Genomic DNA, 26,862 nt, shown 5'->3' on the forward strand with positions numbered 1-26,862 from the left:
ACATTATCACTGCCTAGATAGCAGATGAAAGACCAAAATATAGCTGCAAAATTTATATTTTTCACTAAAGTTACAAGACAAGTCAATAATTTTTTCTCTTGAGGCATAAAGTTATTTTCAAAATGGCAAAGGAAAAAAAAGTAAAAGATTATATGCGCCTCTATGTACATACATTTGGCTTAGCCCCCTAGTGACTGTGAGGTCTGTCTCAGCATGCAGCCACTCATCATTACACACTGAAACACTGTTGATAATGTATGCCAAAACTGTAGTAGCACCCAGATATTTGAAGACCTTGGGAAAGCAGCACAAACCACTGTTTGTGTAAGGTTCATGAAGAGAAAAACAAATCTCCTGATGACAGTGGTTAGCAAATTGTTTTCAGAAACAAAAAAGGAGTAATGTAAATTTTCAAGTAGAATGGCAAAATTGCATACCAATTAGTTATTATGGAAATAAGACACATTTATTTAGTACCACTGGCTTACTTATCTTGACATGTTTAACTTATTAAGAAGGAAAAGCTTTAGAAGGTGTTTATAAATTAAAGGATCACTGTCTTTTGTAACTTATGCAAAGCAAAATAAGTCAGTCAGAGAAAGAAGCATCACGTGATTTCACTCATATTTGGAATCTAATGAACAAAATAAACTGATGAACAAATTAGATCTAGAGACACAGAAGCATGGAATAGCCTTTGAAATCTCAGAGGGAAGATGGGGGTGGGTGGGAAGAGATAAAGAGATCAACCAAAGAACTTGTATGCATATATGCATAACCCATGGACACAGACAATAGGATGCTGAAGGCCTGGGGGTAGGGGTGGGCTAGAAGGGGTCAATGGAGGAAAAGGGGGGGGGGGTATATGTAATATTTTTAACAATAAAGATTTTAAATCAACAAATAAAAATTAAATGATTTAAAAAGTGGTTTCATTGTAGGGAAGAAAAAAAAAATCTATACTAGGAAGAACATTCTTTATCCTACATTGCAACAGTATTGGTATAATTTACAGTGCAGGACAGTGACCAGAGAGAGCTCAGATATATAGCCATTTTCTTTGTGTCTTTTCCCATTTATTTTCTCATTCCTGTGATGGAGAATCCAATCAAATTCATGACTTTGTGTAATATTGTTAGAATTCACCCAAATGGCTTCACACTGAAACCTATGGTTTGCTGCATTGACTGGCTAAACTTCACCTTGATTGTGCTAGACAACCTGCCATTTTTAATTATTTTACAGGGAAACATCCGGACTAGGACACTTTTGTAAAGAAACACTAGCATGCCTTTCTGATGTGTGGGGTTGTTGGCTGCTTCTACTGGACAGGGGGATTTGACATACAAACTAACGAAAGCTCAGGCAAAATTTTTGCTTAAGGATTTCTTTAACCTAACGGTGAATGATTATTCCCTGAAATTTGCTGCTGTCTCAGATATCATGTCCCAAGGTCTTAAATCATTCTTTCCAGGAAAACATCAGGTTTAAAAAATAGATATAAATAACAAAGTAAAAAGATGACACCAAAGTTATCTATATATATAAAAAGCCAGTGTCTGTGACAACCAGGACGACCAAATGACCAGTCACCATGAGGTGGCATTGACCACGTCTCGGTCCCTCCCTCCCCGGCCCGTAAGTGGCAGCGGGGCAGAACTGACGACTGGCAAGCGGGCTGAATGGTTGACCTCTTGGTCCCTGCCCCTGGCCCGCAGGCTCCTATGGATCAGCGATGGCGAACGGAGAAATTGGGATGGGTGGCAGGAGGACCGGACTGGCTGTCAGGCCGTTGGGATCACCAGCTCATTCCTAGATGCTCGGGAGCTCAGGCCTGTGGGAAAGCGGGTGCTGGCAACTTCACCTCCATGCGTGTGGGCCGGGCCAGCTGCTGATGGAACGTGCTGCCCACTCGGGACGCTCATGCCGAGGCGGGTAGGTCGCGGGAGTGCCCTGCAGCTTCCACCAGTGCCTCGAGCCCCAGTGGCAGTGGCAGTGGGAGTGGCGGCCACGGCACCCACATGAGCGGCCCTGAGCGGGCAGCGTGTTCCATTAGCGGCTGGCCTGGTGCACGTGTATGGAGGTGAAGCCACCAGCGCCCGCTTTTCCGCAGGCCTGAACCCCCGAGCAGCCAGGGATGAGCTGGTGATCCCAATGGCCTGACAGCCTGGTGACGGAGGCAGCGTTCAGCCTGGGAACTGGCGAATGGGCAGAAGATGGCCCTGATTGCAGGAGGCTAGGCCTAGGGACCCTACCTGCATGATTTTATGCACTGGGTCTCTAGTCCTATATAATAAAAGGCTAATTGCAAATCGACCAAATGGTGGACTGACTGGTGGCCATGACATGCACTGACCACCAGATGGCAGACACTCAATGCAGGAGCTGCCCTCTGTGGTCAGTGCGCTCCCACACGTGGAGCACCGCTCAGCCAGGAGCCCTGAGCCATGCTCATGGCTGGTGAGTGCAGCGGTGGTGGCGGGAGCCTGTCCCGCCTCCAGGGCAGCGCTTAGGATGTCTGACTGCCGGCTTAGGCCTGCTCCCTGCAAGAGGGTGCAGGCCGGGCTGAGGGACCCCCCCTCCCCCCGAGTGCACATGTTTTGTGCACCAGGCCTCTAGTAAAATAAAAAAAAAATAGAAGAATGAAATAAGAAAAGGTAAAATGTGATAAGAATTCAAAGGCAATTGGACAAAAACTATGAAATCATGCAAAATAAAATTTCTCAAGGCTATGAATATTTTAAAGGGAAAGAGAAGATCAAATATATTCTAAATTGAAATGAATATAACCAGGCATTGTCTCTGCATTCCCAACAGGCACTTCATTGTTTAGGCACTTTCTAGTTGGAGTCCTGAACACTGAGTGTGTTGTGCTAGCAGAGAGAGGAGAGATAAGAGAAAACTAAGCCAACTTCTTTTTTATCTTTTCCTGAGGCTCTTTTTGCAAACTTGAAATTTCTTCTTCAGAAATATATGACAATTAAGAGATAAACCTCCCTTCCCCACCCCCCTCACATGTTCAAAAGTGAAAATTCCACCACTAGGTAAAACCCTAGAGCCCAATGCTGACACATTGCCTAGCCCTGCTAAAGAGAAAATAAAAACAGGTTGAGATTATTTGAAATAGAATTGTTGAGAACTGCTTAACTCTTAAGTTTTGTTTTTGGTATTATCTGAAGCAGCTAAAACCAAGGGCTCTGTAATGACTCCCATCATTTAAATTGCTTCTTTACTGCTTCTTATGTGATCTTGAACCAGGTCACTTAATCTCTTTTCTTCAGTTTACTTATATGTAAAGTGGAATAATGACAGTTATTACTTTATAAAGTTACTAATATTAAATGAATTAAAGCAGGCAGAGATTTTTGCCTGGCATATAAATAATTGTATAATTCACCTTATGATGCCAAAATTTCTTGCCCAAGTTCGTTGTCTTGTGAAATCAAAGAATGAGTTCACGGACAAAGACAGTAAGTGGAAGCAAAGTTTATTGAGAGATAGAAGAACTCCCTGCAGCAAAGAGCAGCAGGAAGGGGACCCTAAGTGGGTTACCAGTGAAGCTTCTTTGTCTCAGGTTCCATAGTCCCCTGCCCCTTAAGCCAGTCCTGGAAAAGGTGCAGCTGGGGTTCCAGGAGAGCCAAAAGTGGGCCATTGTCCAGAGCTTCCATCCCATGTTGCAGCCTGGGGTAGTTCAGCATCCAAGCTAATTAAAGTGCACTGCTCCATGTGTGGAGTCCCTTATGGCCATAAGCAGGGGAGCATATCCCCTGCCATAGGAGAGCCAGGAAGGCAGTGCACCAAAGAGAGAAGAGAGCTTGCTTCTTTGTCTAGGGATAGAAATGGTTAGGTAGTGAAACCCTAAACAACTGCAGCTAGAGATGTTTAATAAAGACATACTTCTTTGTGATAAGGAGTACATTTTTAGCTTGTAAACAATTTGGATTTACTCTTTTTGCCCAAAGGAATGAAGCATAAAACACAAAACCATTAAAGCGATGTTGGCAGAAGTATTAGAGACTTGAGGGGGAGAAAAACAAAAACAATTTATTGAAGGCAGACATTATACAGGAAGTTTTTCCCCCTCAACCGAGAGTAAGAAAAAAGTCTACATTACAACTACACATAAGCACACACAAAAATCAAAAGTTTTATTAAATAATACCTTTATTGGTTGTCTTTTCTCTGCTCTTCACCTCTCTTTGTCTTCTTTGCTATTCTAAGCGATCACTTATCTAAAGTGAATTAAAAATGCACAAAGATATTCTATACAGTTCCAACAGTACCAACAGCACTATTTATAAAAAAACAAACACATGGCAGAGGATGATATATAACATTTATGAAAGGAGGGAAGAAAGAAAGGAAGGAAGCAAAAGAAAAAGAAAAGGAAGGGGGGGCGAGGAATGACTGAGTCATTTGAACTTGAGTAATATAAAAAAAACACACCACTAAATTGGAGCAAAGTATTTCCTTGATCATAACACAACATGATGTATGATTCCATAGGTAGATGAAATTTAAAACTAATACCAAAATAGATACTTATATGAGCTATATTATTTTTTGTAACTATGTTTCAATCATATCTGTGGATGATTTTCATTACCTAATAAATATTCAGTAACTTATGACATAAAGTCATGTGTGAAAGACCTATGTCATTATCAATAACTCCTTGAAAAATCATTAGGTCTAAGGACTCTAGCAAGCAAGATTCCGATGCCAAGTTAAAAACAAACAAGTGGAACTCCTTGCGCTAATGTTTCTCAATATTAGAACCAAAATTACTTGCAGGACTTTTAAAACACTAGGCTCCATCCCTAAAATTTCTGATTTAGTATGTTTAATTAGGGTCTGATTGATTTGCATTTCAACAAGTTCCTAGTTTTTCTGAGGCTGCTCTTCCCAGGATCACACTTTAAGAACCACCATCTCACACAACAGTTTATTCACTTCAACTTGTTTGCTCACATTTTCTTTTCTCGTTATTCCTGTGAATTAGTTACTATTATTACTTATAATTAAGAACAGAAATACAATGCAACGACTTAAAAGAAACAACACAGCTAAATAAAATTCTTAATTAAAACCCTGATTTTTGAAGCCAAATTATATAGTCTTTCTGCTGTTTTAAATTTCATAGAAGGAATGATTATCTGCTCAGAGCATTGAAGAAAGATGAGAGAAAAATACCATGTGGTGAATTAGCTAGAGAATCAGAAACAAATTAATTATAGGCTTGATAAACAGCAGCAAGAACACAATTGAAGTTGAATGAAATTGAATTTGTAATGACCAGTTTTGCATTGTTTTTCAAATTCTTTGAGCTGATTCACCATGGGTTACTGCTATTTCCAAAAGATCTCTGCCCTTATTTTGGATTAGAATTAAAATCTTAAGTTACTAGCAGAAACTTTGTATCTATTATATATTTATCACAGATGGGTAAATAAAAATGAACTGTATATAGTCTTTTGGTATTTTAATAATAAAATATTACTGTTATCATTGCACAAAAATATTTTGAATACTAACACTAAAAATCATGACAGATTGTTTTAAATGTGGCACTTTAGATGTCTTACGTTTTAACATCTATTTCTAAATATCAAAATTAATGAAAATTAAAGTGTGTTGGCATGCTTAGTTACTTAAAATACTATAAAATAATTCTGTTTTTGGATTTTAGTCAAATTAATTCAGATTCTTTATCGGCCTGGCAACATAATTTGGCAACACTGGATGATATATAGTTCAAATTATGTTACTATATAGGTGCACTCTTAATCAATTTAGCTGAAGTTATGACCAGAGATATTTTCTAAATTGTTCTGCCATTTTGTGAGTAGACAAAGCCAATCTTCTATGAAACTTTGCAAAACCAAAACAGTGGGCATCTGTTTTTCCGGAATAGACTGAAATGCCACTATTAACAGCATTAGGAACACACAATTCAGTATTAGGCAAATGGAATTTGGACCCTTTCCAAGGGCTTTTATTACTATAAACACCAGAAGTTCCATTCACTGCACTTGTTTCACCCATCAGAACTCTGAGAACAGTATTATATTAAAACTTTCTTGTTCCTGTAAGTGAATAATTTATAGCAGTTTAGAAATATGTTTTTCAATTTCTTTCTTGGGGTGAAGAGGAGAAAGGAGTTGACTTTGCTGGTTACAACTATAAACATATTTTTAAATTACATTTTTGTTGTTTTGGGAGAGGGAGAGAGAGATAGAAACATCAATGATGAGAGAGATTCACTGATTGGCTGCCTCTAGCACACCTCCCACCAAGGATCAGGCCCACAACATGGGCAAATGCTCAGACCTGGAATCTAACAGCAACCTCCTGGTTCATAGGTAGCTCTTTTATATTGACATATGCTGTAAGTGTAAAGAGACCATATTTCTAAGATCTAGTGTGAAAAAACAATTATAAATATCTGATTAATAACACCTTATATTGATTGCATATTGAAATGATAATATTTGAATATAATAGATACATTAAAATACTATTCAATTATTATTAAATATAACACATATTCAATATATCACATGTAATATATTTATTCCATTTAGTTCCTTAGAATCAAACTTTTGGATTGTGTTTATATTACCCTTTGGGTTACATTTTTAAACAAACAACTAGCTATGCATTTAGAGAAAAGTAATCCCACTAAGATGATAGCTATGCTATTCACAAATACATCTTCTGTGAGTAGGTCCTGAAATATTTATATAAATTCTATTTTAAGGTAGCATTTTATAAAGTGTTTGGTAATGACCAAAGCATCAAGAGATTTTGCTCAAAATGTAATTTTTAGAATGTGTTTAGGAAATGTTGGATTAAACAACACTTGAAGGGTTTCTAAACAACCTGCCTTATAAGGATTATGTTAATACTAGAGGCCCAGTGCACAAAAATTTGTGCACTCGGGGGGGGGGGGGTGTCCCTCAGCCCGGCCTGTGCCCTCTCACAGTCTGAGACCCCTCGGGGGATGACCACCTGCTGGCTTAGGCCCGTGCCCCAGGGGATTGGGCCTAAGCTGGAAGTCAGACATCCCTCTGACAGCCTGTGAGCACTCTGGGGATGTCCACTTGCCAGCAGGGAGCAGGCCTAAGCTGCAGTCAGACACCCTTAGTGCTGCTGAGGAGGCGGGATAGGCTCCCACCACCACCACTGTACTGGCAACTGTCAGCCTTGCTTGTGGCTGAGCAGAGCTCTGCTGTGGGAGCACACTGACCACCAGGGGGCATCTCCTGCATTGAGTGTCTGCCCCCTGGTAGTCAGTGTGTGTCATAGTGACCAGTCATTCCCAGTCTTTCTGCTGTTAGGGTCAGTTTGCATATTACCCTTTTATTATATAGGCTAGAGGCCTGGTGCATGTGTGGGGGCCGGCTGGTTTGCCCTGAAGGGTGTCCCGGATCAGGGTGGGGGTCCCACTTGGGTGCCTGGCCAGCCTGGGTGAGGGGCTGAGAGCTGTTTTCAGATTGGCCACACCTCCTTCAGGGTGGGGGTCCCCGTTGGAGTGCCTGGCCAGCCTGGGTGAGGGGCTGATGGCTGTTTGCAGGCTGGCCACAGCCCCTTCAGGGTGAGGATCCACGCTGGGGTGCCTGGACAGCCTGGGTGAGGGGCTGATGGCTGTTTGCAGTTTGGCCACAGCCCCTTCAGGGTGAGGATCCACGCTGGGGTGCCTGGACAGCCTGGGTGAGGGGCTGATGGCTGTTTGCAGGCTGGCCAAGCCCCCCAGTGGGACCCTCACCCCATGAGGGTGTGTCCAGCCTGAGTGAGTGGCTGATGGCTGTTTGTAGGCTGGCCATGGCCCCAGCCACCCAAGCTCCCAGTGGAGGCTGGCTGGCAGCAGGCATCTGGGATTTATTTATCTTCTATAATTGAAACTTTGTTGCCTTGAGCAGAGGCCACAGCTTGGCTTCCTCCATCACCATGGCAACCAAATCTCCTGCTTGCTCCAGCTCTGTGTCTGCCCCCGCCATCTTGGTTGGGTTAATTTTCATATAGTCACTCTGATTGGCTGGTTGGCATGGCTTGGGGCATAGCAGAGGTGCAGTCAATTTGCATGTTTCTTTTTTATTAGATTAGATGTGCTGTTGAATCTTCAGTGAAGGGTCCTTAAAATATTCATTTTTTTCCTTGACACAAGTCAAAAGAGTCCTACTAAAATTTTCTGCAATACACTATGGTTCCTCTATAACAAAATAGGTATCTGAATTATTTCAGAAAAGGTATCTCATCTGTATATCCTGGATTCAAACTCAGAAGGTCCACACTACTTCTCTAATGACTTGGTTCGATATTAAGCATTACTTTGAATTCTTATGCTTTGCTTTTCTGCTTAGATTATTCTCCAACTATCCAAACAGCTTTGTAAAAAATGAGTGGAGAATGACCAAGTTTACCGTGTGTTTTCTGATCCCAGATAAGCATTTCTAACCAGAAAGCATCTTTTAATTTCTAAAAGGGAATTGCTGACTTTATATTAATTATTTTAATAGTAATCAGCTATCCAACTGCTTATTTCTTAAAGTTGCCCAGGCCTTATTCTCCTGGGAGTTTGTGAACATACAACATCTCAAAATATCTTATCTATAGTGGAAAAAATACTGAGAGTAAATTGTTGACATTTTTACCATGACATTAACCAGTTGGGAGATATATTAAAAATCATTGCAACTTTATAATATATGACAGATTTTAAAATATGGGGCACTATTTGAAATCATTATATATTTAAAGAATAAATAGAAAGGCAGTACAGGTTCTATGAGCTGGCCAGTGTTACTTGGTTGGGTTTTGTCCCATGCACCAAAAGGTTGCTGGTTCTATTCCCAGTCAGGGCACATGCCTGAGTTGTGGGCTCGATCCCCATTGAGGGGCTTGCAGGAGGCTGCTAATCAATGATTTTCTCTCATCATTGAAGTTTCTATCTCTGGATCCCTCTCCCTTCCTCTGAAATTAGTTATAATATTTTTTATAAAAGAATTGGTTTCTATATATTGTTCCAACTGTAGTTACCTTATTAAAATAAAAAAAACCCTTTCAACTTCTGTTTCTGATTATTTCCCCTTTACAGGTGAGTAAAGGAATGCCAATATCAACCTAGCACAGATATATTCCAACAGAACAGTGTTTGTTATTATTTTAATTTGGAAACAAAACACACACTAAATATATTAATATTGTGATCCCAGTGTGTTTTTGTGCTAAAATTAGAATTAATTTTATAGGAGATACAATTTCTAGGTTATAAAAACCTTTTATAGTTAAGAATTACTTAATTTATCTTTAAGCATTGTAAAAAACTTGGATAAAAGTTTGATTTATGCAGATGTACAGGTACACACAGACACCCATCAGTCGGCTCCTTTGAGTGTGCTTTCTGGTTAATAAGCCAGAGAGATAAGTCTGTCTGGGCTGCGCACAAGATGAGGACATCTAGGGATATGATGAGGTCAGTGCCTTACTCTGACAGACAGGAGCAGTTCAACACTACAAAAAGGCAGAGCTCTGACTAGGAAATGGAGCAGCTGTGGGTGCATCATGTGAATTTGGATGACGAAAATCAGTCTAACTCTATGGCTGCAAAGCCTACGACTGAAAAAGAGCCCTAGCATCACAAAGGTTTTCTCCAAGATGTGCCATTACCCTAACATTGTTAACATACTGTTCCCACAGATCCCAGTTCCAAGGAACGTTACAGCCAACCCTGAGTATCTCTTCCCTTTGGATCAAGAAATCAAGAATAAAAGAGGCAGGTATGTGTTCACACTTTTACCCTTTCTTTCTGCATCCAAAGGTAAGCCAGACTTTATTTGTTAAGGGCCCACCATTCAGTATTCAGTTTGACTGGCTTAGGTAGATGGGTTAAAGAAGAGTGAATGAATGATCTTTGTGGAAGAATCCTGAATTCTGGGTTCCTTTTGAACACTTGTAAAAGACCTTAAATTTATAAAGACTCATTTGTTTCTTTTTAAGGAGAGAATAACTGAAAATGCTTTTCAAAAGTAGCAAACATTTAAAGTATACTTTTAAAATGTTTTAAATATTTCAAACAAATATCTAGAAAGAAGTATTGTGAACAACATATATAACATAGATACTCCGTATATTTACATTAATGTAACAAAATTCTGTATTGACACAATACTTTCAAAATTGCTAACTTCATTTCATTGTTATATGATCTAATTTTACATTACTGTTCAGGGATTATATTTTCCTTTTCTTCTTCCCTATATATGTTCCCTATTTATATTTATGTTTTCTCACAGACTTCCATACTTTAAACAAAAAAGTAACTCTTATTCAAATATGTATATTTTTAAATTTCTTTATTGATTAAGGTATTACATATGTGTCCTTATTCTTCCCATTGCCCCCCCCCATCCCCACCCCTCCACTCATACCCTCATCCCCCTGGTGCCTGTGTCCATTGGTTAGGCTTATATGCATGCATACAAGTCCCCCTTACCCCCACCCTCCCCTACCTTCCCTCTGGGATTTGACAGTCTGATCGATGGTTCTCTGTCTCTGGATATGTTTTTGTCCATCAGTTTATGTTGTTCATTATATTCCATAAATGAGTGAGATCATGTGATATTTATCTTTCTCTGACTGGCATAATGCTCTCCAGTTCCATCCATGCTGTTGCACATGGTAAGAATCCTTCTTTTTTACTGCAGCATAGTATTCCATTGTATAGATGTACCACAGTTTTTTAATTCACTCATCTGCTGATGGGCACTTAGGCTGTTTCCAAATCTTAGCTATGGTGAATTGTGCTGCTATGAACATAGGGGTGTATATGTCCTTTCTGATTGGTGTTTCTAGTTTCTTGGGATATACTCCTAGAAGTGGGATTACTGGGTCAAATGGGAGTTCCATTTTTAGTGTTTTGAGTAAACTCCATATTTTTATTGTTACTTTTTAAAAAATAAAGTAGGAAGTTAATTTTAGGTGTGTCCTTCAACTGTTACTTAAAGGTGAACATGGTGGATGGATGGTGCCCACAGGCAGGCTAAACAGCCATCTCAGATGGTGATTAAAAAAAAATTGAGTTTATTTAGGATTGGGGTTGGGGGATAGGATATCCAAAGGGAAGGGCTGCACAGCACCGAGCCAAGGAGACATTGGGTCGATGATGGCAGCACCCAGGAATTGGAGTCTCATCCTTATATTCAGTCACTGGTGGAAAATTTATCATCCGTGGATTTTGGGGGCTGAGCTGGTGGGTTTGGAATGCGGACAGAATGCAGATGTGCAATCAGGTGCCTTCAGGACAATTTCCATTCCTTGTGTGGTCTGATTTCCAGTGTGCAGTGGATTTTTCCTCATCTTTTGTTCTCCTGTGGAAGGAAGCTTACAAATGGCCCTTAAGGATTGTATTGCCCTATAGGCATAACAATTACCACTTCAAATTTACCCTTGCTGAGTATATTGCTTTAAGATAAATCATTATACTTAAAGGATTCTGAAAAGGATTCCAGTTAAGAATTGAATCTGTCCAGCTTGCACATAGAGAAAATTCTATGGAAAGTCAGTTGTATAATGATGGACTGAGACCTATGGCTAAAGCTGTTACAGAGGAGATGAGGAAAGCCCCGATCTTGTTTTCTTGAAGGAAAAGTTTTCAACCAAGAGACAAAGTGTAGAAAAGCAAGCCGGAATTTATTGACCGCAGGAAAAATATGCTTATGAGAGTGAAACAAGGAAGAGCATAGAAGAAGCAGCAGGAGCCGAGGCTGGGCTTCCTGGCCTCACTGGGAAGTCAGAGAAAGGGGACCTGGGAAACAGGTTCAGGGGGTTAGCCTCGGACAAGCTGCCACTACACATTGCTCACCTGGTTGAAGTCTCATGGGGTCCCTTAGAGACCTGGGAGATAAGTGCCTGTGGGGGATGGCATGAGTGTGCTCCTTGGAGGGAGAGCACACACTGGGTCCTTTGTCCTGGGTGTATTTATATCTCTCTTGCAGGTAGAAAGCTTAGTGGAGCTCTCAGGGGAGGGTCTTAATAGAATATTCCTAAGCTTTTCAGGTGTGCTCTTTCAGGGTCATGGTCTCTACTGATTGGCCAGTGCCAGGGAAGGTCATTAGTCAATGTGTCTGGTCCTGAGGCAGCCAAGGTGTCTCACTTGTCTGGTTTTGTTGTTTTTCTGGTCCTGAAGCTGAAATACAACTGAAGTCTAGATGTTATCTTTAAGGAGGAAAAGTCAGGGAGTCTAAACCACCTGACGCGCGATATGAAAGATTGGGGTCCAGACTGCATGGTGTGATTTGCTAGGGGAGGATAGGGCACCCTGGGGGCAAGGTTCTTGTTTTCCCAGTTTTCCCCTTGCTAGGCATCTGGGGCTTTCTGCCCTGGTGAGTTTCTGTACTTGGCCCATCATCCTTGCTCTGCTCATGTGTAATAAAACTATAGGTAATAATATTTACCTTAGGGTTTTAAATGTAACATAAAAGCAATTTAGGGGAAATTATTGCTATTCAAAATAGGAACCAACATATCAAGAATTTTTATCTGGGTTAACAGGAAAAAGAAAATGAAAGAAAAAGTGAGGTGGAGGAGATTTGGTGCATTCATTATTTGATTTAATCCCATATTCAGTTCCATATGTTTACTTGAGAGGATCACAGAGAGCCAAGAATACCAACTATCATTTTCCCCCTAATCATTTAGGCATGGTTCCAAAGCAGAAGCTATTGTACCCACCAATTAGAATTAGAATATTGGCATCTATGTTTTTGAAAATCTCCATCATCCTCTAGTAGCTGGATATTAAGAAAAAATAACTATTAAAACCAGTGAAACCATTAGAACAATTTTATGAAACTCTTCAACCTCCAAAGAGCTTAACATTCTCACTAAATAAGTTGGACTTGTTTTAAATATTTAAAGCAAGATGAGTACTGCTGTTTACTAGAAAAATGGAAAGTGATTCAATTCAGGATTTTAATGTTCAATGGATATGGGTATAGAATAGAGGTTACCCAGATACTAGTATAGATGAGTGGACATGAATTCTGTTTTTCTTAATCATGATGATTTTAATTGAATATTTTTATTATGAGAAAATTAACAAGACAGCCCACATGCTAATGGCTTGAAGGAAACAAGGGAAGATTATGTACAAGAATCATCAGAGACTCTAATGAAAACTTTAAAATATTTGCTGTAGTTCATTTGCTTATCTATAATAATAAAAGTGTAATATGCTAATTAGTCCGGACAGCTGAATGATCTTCTGGACGACCTTCCGGAAGAAGCCAGGGCTGTGAGGGCCGAGCCCCTTGCACCAATTTCATGCATCGGGCCTCTAGTTATTTTGTAAAAGGTAATTATAGGAATAATTGTGGGTGTGTTATTTATAGAGACATTTCTTTTTACTTAACACCAATAAAGAGGAATACCCAGATTTCCAAATAATGCATATAATATCACAATGTTAGGACAGAAATACTATTTTATTTTCAAATTGGCATGATGCTCCAATTCCCCACCCCCAAGAAGGAGAGTTGCTCCTTCTTCTACCTACTCAATATTCCTACAGCACAAACTTACCATTATGGTGCACTCTGTTAGTTTACAACTGTCCAGAAAATATGAAATGGACTTGTGTGTTGGCAGCTGTACTAGACTCTCAGGAAGGTCCAGACAGAGAGAGAACCTGCTGACATGGAGTTGATACATCAAGGTAGAGAGTCAAGGCTAAAAACTGATTGAAAGAACGCAGGCTGAAAACTAGGAAAAAATTGCATTGTTCTTATTCTTAATTCCCTAATTATTTACTTAGATTCCATGGTTTACCTTTTTTCCCCATTTATAAAATGATTGACTCAAACCATACAGTTTCAAATTGCTTTATGACTCTAGAATAAAAGGATAACATATATTTACTGTAAAAATATTATTCCAGGAATGTTTATACAAAAAATGTACATAGTTCATCTTGAGAGACAAAAACTTACATTTTTACTTATATTATCTCATGAGCCTTATGAGATAGTGTTTTCAGACCTTGTGGAAAATAACAAATAATACTTTTATCTGTGTTAAGTGTAAATGGATTATATTTAAAACAATGAGATAGAAGTTTCTTGTCGTGAAGAGATACCTTTAGAGAGGTTATTTTGCTATTCCTTCTGTTTTCTACGTGAGAAAATGTTAAATAACATTCAAAGAGTATGCACAACTTTCAACTTAAGATGTATCTCTTTTTTTGTTCCAAATGTCTAACTATGTATTCAGAACACAGGAGTGTTTTTCACAAGCAAACTCCACAGTGGCTTTTGGGAATCCTTATATGCAGGAAAGTGACTTGGCTACTTTTTGACCTGCACTGAGGGAGAAAGGATGGCCATAGTGATACACATTCAGCACTTCACTTCATTCAAGGCACTAGGTCCTTATTTCCCCATCTTCCCTGCTATGTAATAGAAATAATAAAATTGCAAGCAAGCACAATTATTGCACAAAGTTCTCATAGATACTTAAATAATGATGACATGTTGGAAAGAAATGGAAAGGGTCTTATTGTATCTGGCTTTGCAAACAATAGTAAAATTTACTCATTCTACAATTTTTCGTGGCAAATATTTTTTAAAAAATTAAATTTATTAACAGGATTTTTGAAATATGCAAATAGTCTTAATATCCCTACACACTGCTAAGGTAGTTAAGGCTTATTTACTTTATGCAGTATAACTAAGGAGATAAATTGGAATCAAATGGAGACATATAACAATCTTTTTTACTGTAAAACTGACACCTAAAAGTAAGATTTTTATAAATGAATGAGAGAAAATACAAAAAACAAACAAACATGTAGGCTTGTATAACGTATGTAAACAGTTTAAAATATGTGCATGTGGAAATCTGGATTAACTTACTTAAACATTCTTTTTGTTGTATAAAAACTGAAAAAAAAGTTGATATAATTTAAACAATTCAAAATGACTTTTGTTATTTCATAGATTGAGAGGGGGTTAATAAATGCCCAAAGTCTTAGTTAAGTTAAATACAAATGAGCATTTCTGTTGAATTAATTCCAGTGCTCAGTTAGCCCAAATCAACAAGCCATAGAGCTGGCTTGTTGGGAGACAGAGGGGGGGAAAGAGCACCTACCCTCTTGCAGGGCAATTCCCTGGCTGCTGCTTCTAGTAACATCATTCCACTGAGAAGACTTAGCCAATATTTGATGAAAATTGTAATGAGTATTTTATATACATTTATAATTTAACTTCTAAGGACTAACTGGTAAAAATGCTTTTACTTAAATCTAATAGCATAATTAGATTACCTTAGCTTCAATTATAAGATGAAGATGTCTGTCTGTGTGTGGTTTTGTGTGTGTATATGTGTGTGTGTGTGTGTGAATATACGTTAAGTGTCAAAGTGCAAGCTATACCATGGAGGTAATATAAAACACTAACAAGCTAGAGGTTAAGCACTTGTGTCCATCACTGAGTTTATGTTTGTTTGTCATAAATTTACAGTAAATATTATGCATATAATTGATCAAAAATAAAAATTAGAATTAGTTCAAATAGTTCTGTATAATTATTTCCCCAATAAATTAAATTTCAAAAGACAGAGCACTTTTTAAATGCATAATTTTTTGACCAATCATAAAAGTTCCAATCACTGTAAATTGAAAACAAGATAGTGAATCTTAATACTTTAGTTATCTAATTCAATAAACCACATATAAAAATTATATAACATTTTGGTATTAGGCATTAAATGAAATGTTTTATATAAAAGACAAATATTTCACTTACATACATTTTTATTGGCTGAGAACATTTATTTAGATAAAGAAATGAAATAAATTTGGAGGTATTTGGTTATAAAAGTACCAGGCAATTTATAGGAATTATTTATCATAATCAAAAACAGCTTTAATAGAGATGGCAACTACTCTACTTCAACAACTTCAAGAGCATATCGGTTTCAAAGCCTAGTTGGAAGCTTTTAAATTCTAATACTAAGAAGAATGTGTTATTTAAGAAGCAAATATTCCAAAGAAGATAAGTGACTTTCAAAACACTACCGTTATGTTCATTCTTTTCTCCCCAAGGATAGGTCTTTTGCTTACTTCAAAGTATGTCTTAGTAGTAATACTAACTCAGCTGGAAACTGATTAATATTTTGTTGTGGCTCTTCATCCTTGAAGTTTATTTTTAATTTTCTAGTCTCCTTCTATTTGTAACAATTGCAGCAGAGAAGGTGCACATGGCCCTTTTGCAGACAACCCCTTTGATGATAAATGTCGTGGTAATTATTACATGTGGCACAAGAATATGACCTGAACATTCCTCAAACATGTGGTCTCTATTTGGAAAGAGGCCTGAACTTCATCTATGGAAATACAATGTATTATTAAGGAATTAATACATGGTGAATAAAAACCAACATTAACCTGAGTTAAATTCAGTTTTTCCTATATATACCTGCTATTTTGACTCAGTATGGAGTTAAAGGAAGACTAGAATGATTGCTATAATAAAACATTTGGTTAAAGCATATTGTAAAATATAATGAAAAAATTACCGTTTTATATGTTTCTATTTTTATACTTTATGCACCTATGAAAGCTGCCCAGATTTCTCCTATTAGAGATCTTCATGTCAGTAACTAACTTTATGTGGTTAGCCATATTCTAATTGCTATTGACTGAATGTAATAAATTGTTCACTATATCCATTTTTTAACCACAAGTTTAGTTATACTTAAAATTTTGCACAATGTTTTTACAATTTTATTTGTACTTTATACATATTATTTTATTTGTTTTTTAAATGTATTTGTCCAATATATCAATTTTTAGGTAGTCAAATCATTACACATGAAAATACATTTTTTAAAAAAAATCAGTAAATAATGGTGGGTGGCTTTGGTAGAAATTAATTTAAAATAATCATCAAGAACATTGCTATGAAGCAGTCATTTTTATATGACAGTTGTCAAACCCTATGGTAGAATAAATTTAATAAAAAATGTAATGGTAGGATACTCACAAGGTACTTTAATAATAATTGCCTGTGTGTATGTTCATGTGTGTGTTTGTATTTCTTTTTAAAATATACCCTGAAAAAACAAACAAACCTGTTAAACAAGCTAGGATGGCTATTTCCTACTTAAATGTAATAATGTTCAAGTATGGTATCTTTTATATATTCTAAATAAAACACCAAAATAGCAATAAAATTAATTGAAGAAAGCTTTATAAGCTGCAGTTTTCAAATTTGAGGTGTAAGAAAATTAACTGAATAATATAAGAGAAATGATAAAGTGACCATATTCTCCAAGCAAAGTGCAATGACAGTAGATAAAAAGTAGTTAAAATTTAACTTCAATGACTGGAAATGCAGAGTGTAAGGAAATGTTTTCAAGGTAAATGATTATGGCTAGAAATGAATATTGGAGAAAATTTCTTAAAAAGAAAAACTAATTGAAGTAGAATCAAATTTTCTCTAAAGCATCTGAGAATAGTAATTTTGCAAAAAGGTTTTTCTGTCTGTTTGTTAATCAAATACACTGGACAATAATAGAGAAGTAAATATTGGGTAGGAAAGATTGTGATAAGCACTATGCAGCAAATCTGTAGGAAGGCTATGCAGTAGGAAATGCTCATGAAGAGGAGGGGAGAGTATGTTCACAAATAGCCTGGTTTGTGTTGTAAAATTGGATCACAGAGCTGGAGAAAGTGTTTCCTGCATCACATCCAGGGGAAAATTCTAGTGAAAGGAAACAGAGTATGAAGGTCCTGAGGTAATACGGACATGCTTGACATGATTGAGGATTAATAACCAGATCAGAGTGATGGGAATGAAATGAAAGACAGTAACTAGTAAGATATAACCTCAGAAAATGAATAGATGGAGAGCATTTTAAGATACAGAAAGAAAATCTTCCAGGGCATTGCATTGCAGTGTAGGGAGAGAACTCCTGAGTAAAAAGAGGAGAGCCATGGGACAGTTTCAGGCAGATTCATCTGATTTGATTTAATTTTCAAAGGATCATTTGGCTGTTGAATTCAGGGTTCACTTTAGGCACAAGGAAAAAATTAGGGAGAACACTTTGGAGCATGTTACAATAAACCCAGTAAGATGCGATGGTGGCTTAGACCAGGGTACTAGCAGTAAAGGTAGTTAGAAGTGACACTGGATGTATTTTGAAGGTAGGATCAACAGTATTTACTGATAATTTCATAATGTACTTGGGACCAAGAATATAAAAGTAGAGCATAAGATAACTCCAAGTACTGGATCCTGTGAAACTTAAAGAATAACATTACTCCTACTGGAGCAGCTGAATAGAGAAGTTAATTTAGAGTTTTGAATGTGCTAAGTGAGAGATATCTATTTGATAGAAGGGGGGACATGTCAAATATTTTTAGTATGTCTGTAGTTCAAAGGTGATGTTTGACCTAGATTTACACATTTTTGAAATGTTTCCATATGAATGATATTTAAAGCATGACACTACTTGAGATAACATGCATACATATATATACAGACAGGCAAAAAAAAAAAAAAAAAAAAAAGGCGGGAGGAGGGGGCTTTCCAGAGAGCTCCAGATTTTTCCAAATAAAGAGGGCAGAGATCATAGAACAGAGTAAGAAGGAACAACTAATGATGTGGGAAGAGAAATTAAGTTAAAACAGTGTTTTAAGGAGGAGAATCTTATCAACCATGTCAAACGCATCTAATAAATCCAGGAAGATAAAAACAAAAAGTAAACATTTAACAATATGAATGTTACTGGTGCCTTGGCTTGAGCAGAAATGATGAAGTGGAAGGTAAGAACAAAACTGAATATACAGGATCTAAATCACAATAACAAAACAGGTATTAATGATACATTTAGGCAAGTCTTTCAAACAGATTTGGTTATAAAGGAAAAAATAAATAGTGTAATAGCTGGAGGACAAATATGGTGAGGGGTGGCCTTTTTAAAGATGGGAAATATTATAGCACATTTGATGTCAATGGAAATAAATCTAGTATAGAGGAGAAATATCATACAAGAGGTAGAAGAGACAGATGAGACAATTATTCACAAGATGCCCTGAATAAATAGAAGAAAACAGATGGGTCATGAGCACAGGTGGAAAGTTTGGTGCTCGATTGGAACATAAATAGTTCATGCAAATTAGTAAACCCTTCATTCAATCAACATACTTACTGGGTGCTTGTTCCATTGTTGTTAAAGTATAATGATATAAAAATGAATAAAATAGGATTTTCATAATGGGAATTGAAGTCCTCTGATGAAGTTAGGAATGAACACAATACATTTTAATTAATTTTGACTTAAAAAGAACTCTACTAGAGATTCAACATACAATGCTATCACGAAAGAGTACATTCCAAGAGAATGGCCGAATACTGATGAAATTTTCAAAAAGAGCTTACAGACAGTGATGATAAGTATAAACCCAGGTTTCAATGATGACTAAATTAGAATGAAAGATGGATAATCACAAGACATAGTAAATTCAAAGGCATAGAGGAGTTACTGGTTTAATGGGTTCTCTGAATGATGAGGAAGGTTTATGGTATATTTATGGGTAGTTTAGCAAGAGAGGCCAATGGTGGTTAGTCACATTCAGATATTGTGTACCATGCTTGAAATGAATTTTATTCTGTGTTTTGGGGCTGAAATATTTGGGGGATTAAGGAAGCCTGCCTCATTTCTTAGTTTGTGGACTAGCTATGTGAGAATTAAATTACTAATATAGAGATTACCAGCAGATAACGTTAAAATATAGATACAGATTCAGATTGTACATACTGAGTTTGGGATGCCTCTATGAGTTCCAGAGAAAGCACATCTGGGTGTAAATGTCTAAAGTAAATCACAGGTATGCCTTTGGGATACAGATCAGGTGTGTATGATCAAGAGAAAGGGCAATACAAGTTTTACAGTGCCAGAAACTTGTACAATTTGGGAGGCCTTTAAGAAAACATATAAATGTTAAAATGCAATATTTGGTATAATATTACATGTTATATAGCCTATCTCTATATAAATACTTTTTAGCTACAATTAGTTTCTTCAATTTTTTGCATGTATAGAAAATGTTATTACAAGAAGATGAGATGAAAAATACTCATTATTTTTAAATTAAAAAAATGTCTGACAGTTGAATTTTATTTTGGGGAAAAACATCAGAAAATTTTCTAGCAAAGGATCACAAAAAATTCACTTATTCAAAACACACTGTCACTGTGCCCTAAGTTTATATCTATAAATTGAGGTATTTCCATAGACTTGGACAGGAACATCTGCAATATTTCCTTATTTTTTTAAACATTGACTCAGATAAAAATAAGTAGGCTTCTAATGATAATTGATTTTTCGATGAGTGCAGTGAAAATACTACTGCAATATAGATGAGGCTTTTAAAATACTACATTCATAGTCCCTCATTATACTTAGTATAAGAATATCTACTACTGTCTTTTGAATATCTCAAAAATTATGTCAAATATTAAAATTATATAATTATCAGAAAAGAATCTTTTATTTGAAAGTTTTATTTCCATTCTGTTTGTTATTTTATCTATCAACAACTAGTGTACCAAAGTGTGTTTTACTAAAATGTAAATCAAGATAATAATTGTTCTTCAAATTTGAATGTGTGTGTGTGAATGTGTATGTTATTCTGCAAGAGATAAATGGTTTTCTTGAAAGTATTGAGGCAGCTGCACTCTTTTCAGAGTGCTTCCTAGTTCATGAATACAAAAGTAGTATTTAACTTATCATTGTACTCAAGGGTGTATTTTATAAGCAATAGAAAAGCAGCTGGGAAAATTATTTTGTTACTTTTAGCATTGCTAGGTAATTAAAATTTTCTGGATTAGAGATATTTGAGTGTTTTCTATGTTGCTGATGATAGTTCTTACTAATGATATTAGTGCAGTAATTTTCCAATTTCAAATGTTAAGTATTTTTGTATGGTTAAGTGATTTTGTTAAGTCATATAGATAAATTAAGTCTGAAATTGAAGCCATGAACATTTGCAGGAACTTTTGCTATTGCATTTCCAGATGCTCAACACTTCTATAGTAATCCCTATACTTCAGCTCTTTTTTTGGAGAAGGGGAGTGTAAGAAGCACCAAGTGGTAACTTTTTCCTGTTACCATAGAAACATAAAGTAAAGTATACCAAAAAGAATAAAGATAGTAATAGGTGAGAAAAATAGCTAAATTATAGAAATTGATGTTATGGCTGAAAGCAACATATCAAATGTTTCTTCTTGGTCAGGAAATACTTCATTTAAGTCCTTCGTAAAAACAAAACATTCACTACTTTATTTTCTGATGTCTTCCCGAAATGAAAATTCCACATTTCTATCCACAGTCATTTATTCAGATGTATAATTAACATATTTGTGTGGATTTTTAAAATGTATTAGTAGTAAAAGTTACCTTGAATTCTTTATAAAATTCTGTAATTTACCCTAGAAATAATCTTTTATCCTCTATAATCACCATTTTTGTGAACAAAGTAAGAGTCATTTGTTTGCATTTCTACATAGAAGTTAAGTCTATGCTTTATTTTGTTACTTTTCCTTTGAGTGCTTTAGATTCATAGACTATTACCAGTAATTGAAATAGTGATCTTGAGTTTTATTTCTTTCAAATTGAATTTAATAATTAATAAGTCACAATAATTTTCAACCAGGTTTTATTTAATAAAGTTTTTGTTTATATGTATTAATAGGAGGAAGGAATAATAGTGCAACATTAAGAGGGAGTTTTAACTTCTCTTCGGATAATGGAAGTTGACAAATTTCTTGACACATTCTCAAAAATCAGCCAACACCCCCCCCCCAAAAAAAACCACCCTTATATAAATCAAAACCGAGAACAAGTAAAATCAAACCATCTACAGCCTACACTCTATCCTATCAACAAGGTGGAGATCATTGCAAACTTTAATTTCTTTGTACGTAGGGAAATATAAATTTCTGGTGAATCAAAGACTAGACTACTGGCATTGTTGGATCAGCACTACTTCTGGGAAAAGAAGAAGAAATTAAAGGGGAAGGTGTTCCTAATAAGCATGGTAGTAAAGTATGAGTGCTACTGAGATATGAAAATACTAAAGATTCAGAAGTAAACTACCAAAATGAGGTCATATATATATATATATATATATATATATTTTTATATATTTTATTGATTTTTTACAGAGAGGAAGGGAGAGAGATAGAGAGTTAGAAACATCGATGAGAGAGAAACATCGATCAGCTGCCTCCTGCACATTTCCCACTGGGGAAGTGCCTGCAATCCAGGTACATGCCCTTGACCGGAATCGAACCTGGGACCCTTCAGTCCGCAGGCCGACGCTCTATCCACTGAGCCAAACCGGTTTCGGCATAAGGTCATATTTTAATGAAATGTGCATATAGATGGCAATAGAATAGAGCATATATATGCTAAGAACTCAAAATGTATTCACTTTTCCCATTTTGCCTATTGTTTTGGAAAATCCAATGTAAATAAACATGAATGGGGGGGGGGACAAAGATTTCATTTAAAAAATGGTGGAAGAAGAAAAAGGAATCAAACAACTTCAGTAGTTGAATACACACACACACACACACACACACACACACTAAGACATGAAGGAAAGGAAAACTGGATCTTCATACCCACTTGAATAAAAAGTAATTTAATCAACATGAAAGATAAAGAACACTGTAATTAGAAATTCATAATTTCCAAAAGATAGGACAACTCAGAATAGTATGTCATGATATCTGCTAGAACTCAGGAAGGAGATGAAGGAACAAGACAAAACTCTCCAAAACGAGTCCTAATTTACATGGTGTCCAGTAGAGAAGAGACTTATGAGTGATATTAAAGAATATACAAAATGGAACTGAAGTACAGTTTTCTTTCTTTCACTCTAATAGTCCTCTCCAATAATGCTGTGCCCAACAAAGCAGCTTTTTTCAAGAGCATCGGTAACATGCTCACTGGTAAATCTTTGGTTGGTCTTCATGCCCTGTAAGAAATCATCATTTCACACAAGTGGGCTCTCGCTTTTTTCTTGAGACTATTTACATTTTTATTTGGCTTTAAGGACATTGCACTTTGTAAGTTTTCCTGAACCTCTGTGACTGCTGCTTCTTGATCTCACTGCTGATTCCTTCACTTCTCCTTGACATGTAACCCTTATTTTCCACAGAGCTCAGTCCTTGAGTACCATATGCCATTTACACTCAATCATTTATTGATCTCATACAGTCTGTGACTTTCAATAACTTTTATTTTCTGACAAATATCAAATGTATGTAGGTTAAAGCTCAGATTTCCCCGTGAACTACTTTTATTAAAAGCTTCTTTTAACAACATTAAAAATTTTATATCTCTTTCAGCCCCAGAAACTTTATATCCACTGTCATGGTTTTATCTTTTTTTAAACTTTATTTTTATTGGTGACACTATTTAAAGATATCTTCCTTACCCCCATTTTCCCACCTCCACCCAGCCACCACTCCCCTTCCTTCTGGCCATTGCCACCTTGTTGTCTGTGTCCATGGGATATATATATATATATATATATATATATATATATATATATATATTCCTTGGTTAATCCCTTCACCTTCTTTCCTCCACTTCATCCCTCCCCCTTTCCCTTCTGACAGTTGTTAGTCTGTTCCATGTAGCCATTCCTCTGTTTCTATTTGTTGGTTTATATTGTTTATTAGCTTCCACATATAAGTGAAATCATATGGTATTTGCCTTATTTTGACTGGTGTATTTCACTGAACATAATCTCCAGGTCCATCCATGATGTTATGAAAAGTAAGATTTCCTTCTTTTTTACAGCCACATAGTTTTCCATTGTGTAAATATACCACAGGTTTTTTACCCACTCATCTACTGATGGGAACTTTGGCTGTTTCCACATCTTGGCTATTGTAAATAACGCTATTATGAATGTAGGGGTGCATATATTCTTTCGAATTGATGTTTCACAATTCTTAGGATATATTCCCACAAGGGGGATCTCTGGATCAAAAGGCAGTTCCATTTTTAATTTTTTGAGGAAACTCTATACTCTTTTCCACAATGGTTGCACCAGTCTGCATTCCTACCAGCACTGTACTAGGGTTCCCTCCACACTTGTTTGTTGATTTATTGATGTAACCATTATGACAGGTGTGAGGTGATATCTCATTGTGGTTTTTATTTGAATCAGTGACATTGAGCATTTTTTTCATATGTGTATTGACCATCTGTATGTCCTTTTTGGAGAAGTGGCTATTTAGGTCTTTTGCTCATTTTTTAATTGGATTGTTTGTCTTCCTGGTGTTGAGTTTTATAATTTCTTTAATTTTTTTGAAATTAACCCCTAATTAGACATCTCATTAGATGTCTCTACCCCATAAAGGATAGATATATCCCATTACTTTAAAAAATAATCTTCCCACTTCCCATTTTTTAAGGCATAAGTTTAGCTTTTACTATTATTTTTTGTGTGCTTTGTTTTATCAGTGAGAACTGTTGGTGACTTTGATAAATTCATGAAGAGCTAGCTCCCTTGATATATTGTGTTATATTTCAAAGAGAAGTATATGTGTGTGTGTGTGCGTGTGTGTGTGTGTGTGTGTGTATGTATATGTGTAAGCAACATTAAAAATATAAGCTATTCCTAAGTTCATTGGCTGATTAATAAAACAGAGATTGGAAACCTTTATAGATGCTATCATGGCCCTCCTCACATCCTTTTAATTATGCTTCAGTGTACAGAGGTACACTTCCAAATACCAGCACCAGCAGTTCTCTGCTGATGGGCTTTGTTTAGCCACTAGAGCCTGCAGACCAGGCATACAGTGAAACTATTGCCTTCAAATTCATCCCTCAACAGGTAATTGGTAAAAGTTTGTGTATAAAATGTTGAGCTTCTTCATCACGTTGTTGGGGAGTAGAAAATACAAAACTATGTATCCTGTCTATACTGTTCCCAGTCCCAGATTTATCCAATAGAATGAAGCACCTGAGATATATATATATATATATATATATATATATATATATATATATATATATATATATACCTATCTTATATAATAAAGAGGTAATATGCAAATTGACCCTCACGCTCTCATGTCACAAGATGGCCTTCTAGGGAGGGCAGTTGAGAGCGATCGGGCCAGAAGGGGAGCAGTTAGGTGTCAATCAGGCCAGCCGGGGAGCATTTAGGGGGCAATCAGGCTGGCAGGCAGAAGTGGTTAGGGGCAATCAGATAGGCAGGCAGGTGAGTGGTTAGGAGCCAGCAATCCCAGATTGTGAGATCGGGCCTAAACCGGCAGTTGGACATCCCCTGAGGGAGTCCGAGATTGGAGAGGGTGCAGGCTGGGCTGAGGGACCCCCACCCCAGTGCACGAATTTTGTGCACCTGGCCTCTAGTGTGTGTAGATCGATCGATATCTATCTCTCTATCTATCTATCGATAGATACACACACATACAAATACATGTGTAATTCAGTTGATCATATTGATTTTTTCTTTTTTCCTACCTCATTTTCCCACTCACTGTACTATCTGGAATCACCTTCTATGTTAGTTTCTTATTATTGCTTTAACAAAATATCACAAGTATACTGTGTTAAAACAACACATGTTTATTATCTTATTTTTCAAGAAGGCAGAAATCCAAAAGTTTTATGGGATTAAAATCATGGTGTCAGCAGGGCTGTTCTTCTGGAGACCCTAGGGGAGAATGTTTCCCTGGGTCTTCCAATATCTAGGGGTTACCTTCATTTCTTGACTCATGATACACTGCCTCACATCACTGCATCTTGTTGATTCTGTTGTCATATATCCTTCTACTGACTCTGATCTTCTTGCCTCCCACTTGTAATGACCCTTGAGATTGCATCTGGCCCACCAAGATAATCCAGGATAGTCTCCACATTCTATGCTCCTTTAAATACTGGAGCCTGCATGTCTCTTGTACCATGTAAGGTTACAATCTCACATTCCAAGATTAAGTCCTGCACATTTTTGAGGAGCCTACCACACATTGCAAATAAATTACAAAGACCAGAGAGCTTGATTTAGGTTCTTCTTGATACCTAATCTTGCTCTAGAATGGTCTGTGAAGATTGCTCAGAAATTTATCTAAATTTGCAAATTTATGAACAGAAAGTATCTTCAGTTTTCCACTAGTGTATGCTAAAACTCTGATTTTATATGACAGCTTAAGAGTAATTCTGATAAATTAGGGAATGGGCATGGAAAACAAAGTTTTTCTCATACTGTTCTAATATTTGAAGAATAGTGTAAGGAAGGGATTGCTGTCTTAACATTTATTCTTTCAAAACTTCACAGGTTGTTTTACGCAGTAATCTTCATTAGTTTTCTGAGTCCAAAGCTAAAATGCAATCCCCCTATAAGAACATTTTTAAAATAAAATGATGATGATATTAATAGAAGTAAAATATTAACAATAAGAGCCAACATTTTTAGAGTAGTTACTCTATGCAAAACGAAGTGCTTGTGCTTCGTTATGCATTATAACATTTACTATCTTTAACAATATTTGGGTTAGATGTTATAGTGCCTCTTCCCCCAATGAGAAAATTGAGGCCATATGGCTTGGAAAAAGAATATATACCTAGATAGCTAAACCCTCCAGGGTAGGCTCTCTGTTAACATATATGGTATCTTTGTAAAAAATTAGAAAAAAAATATTAGAATTAGGGGAAACAAACAAACTACCCAATTTGGCAGACTAATTGGAAAATAAGTCCCTACTTGCTGAGAAAATTGATTAGTGAAAATGTCATTTTTTTCTGACAAAATGACAG

This window comes from Myotis nattereri (genome assembly GCF_964212035.1).
Source record: "Myotis nattereri genome assembly, chromosome: 5".
Lineage (NCBI taxonomy): Eukaryota > Metazoa > Chordata > Mammalia > Chiroptera > Vespertilionidae > Myotis > Myotis nattereri.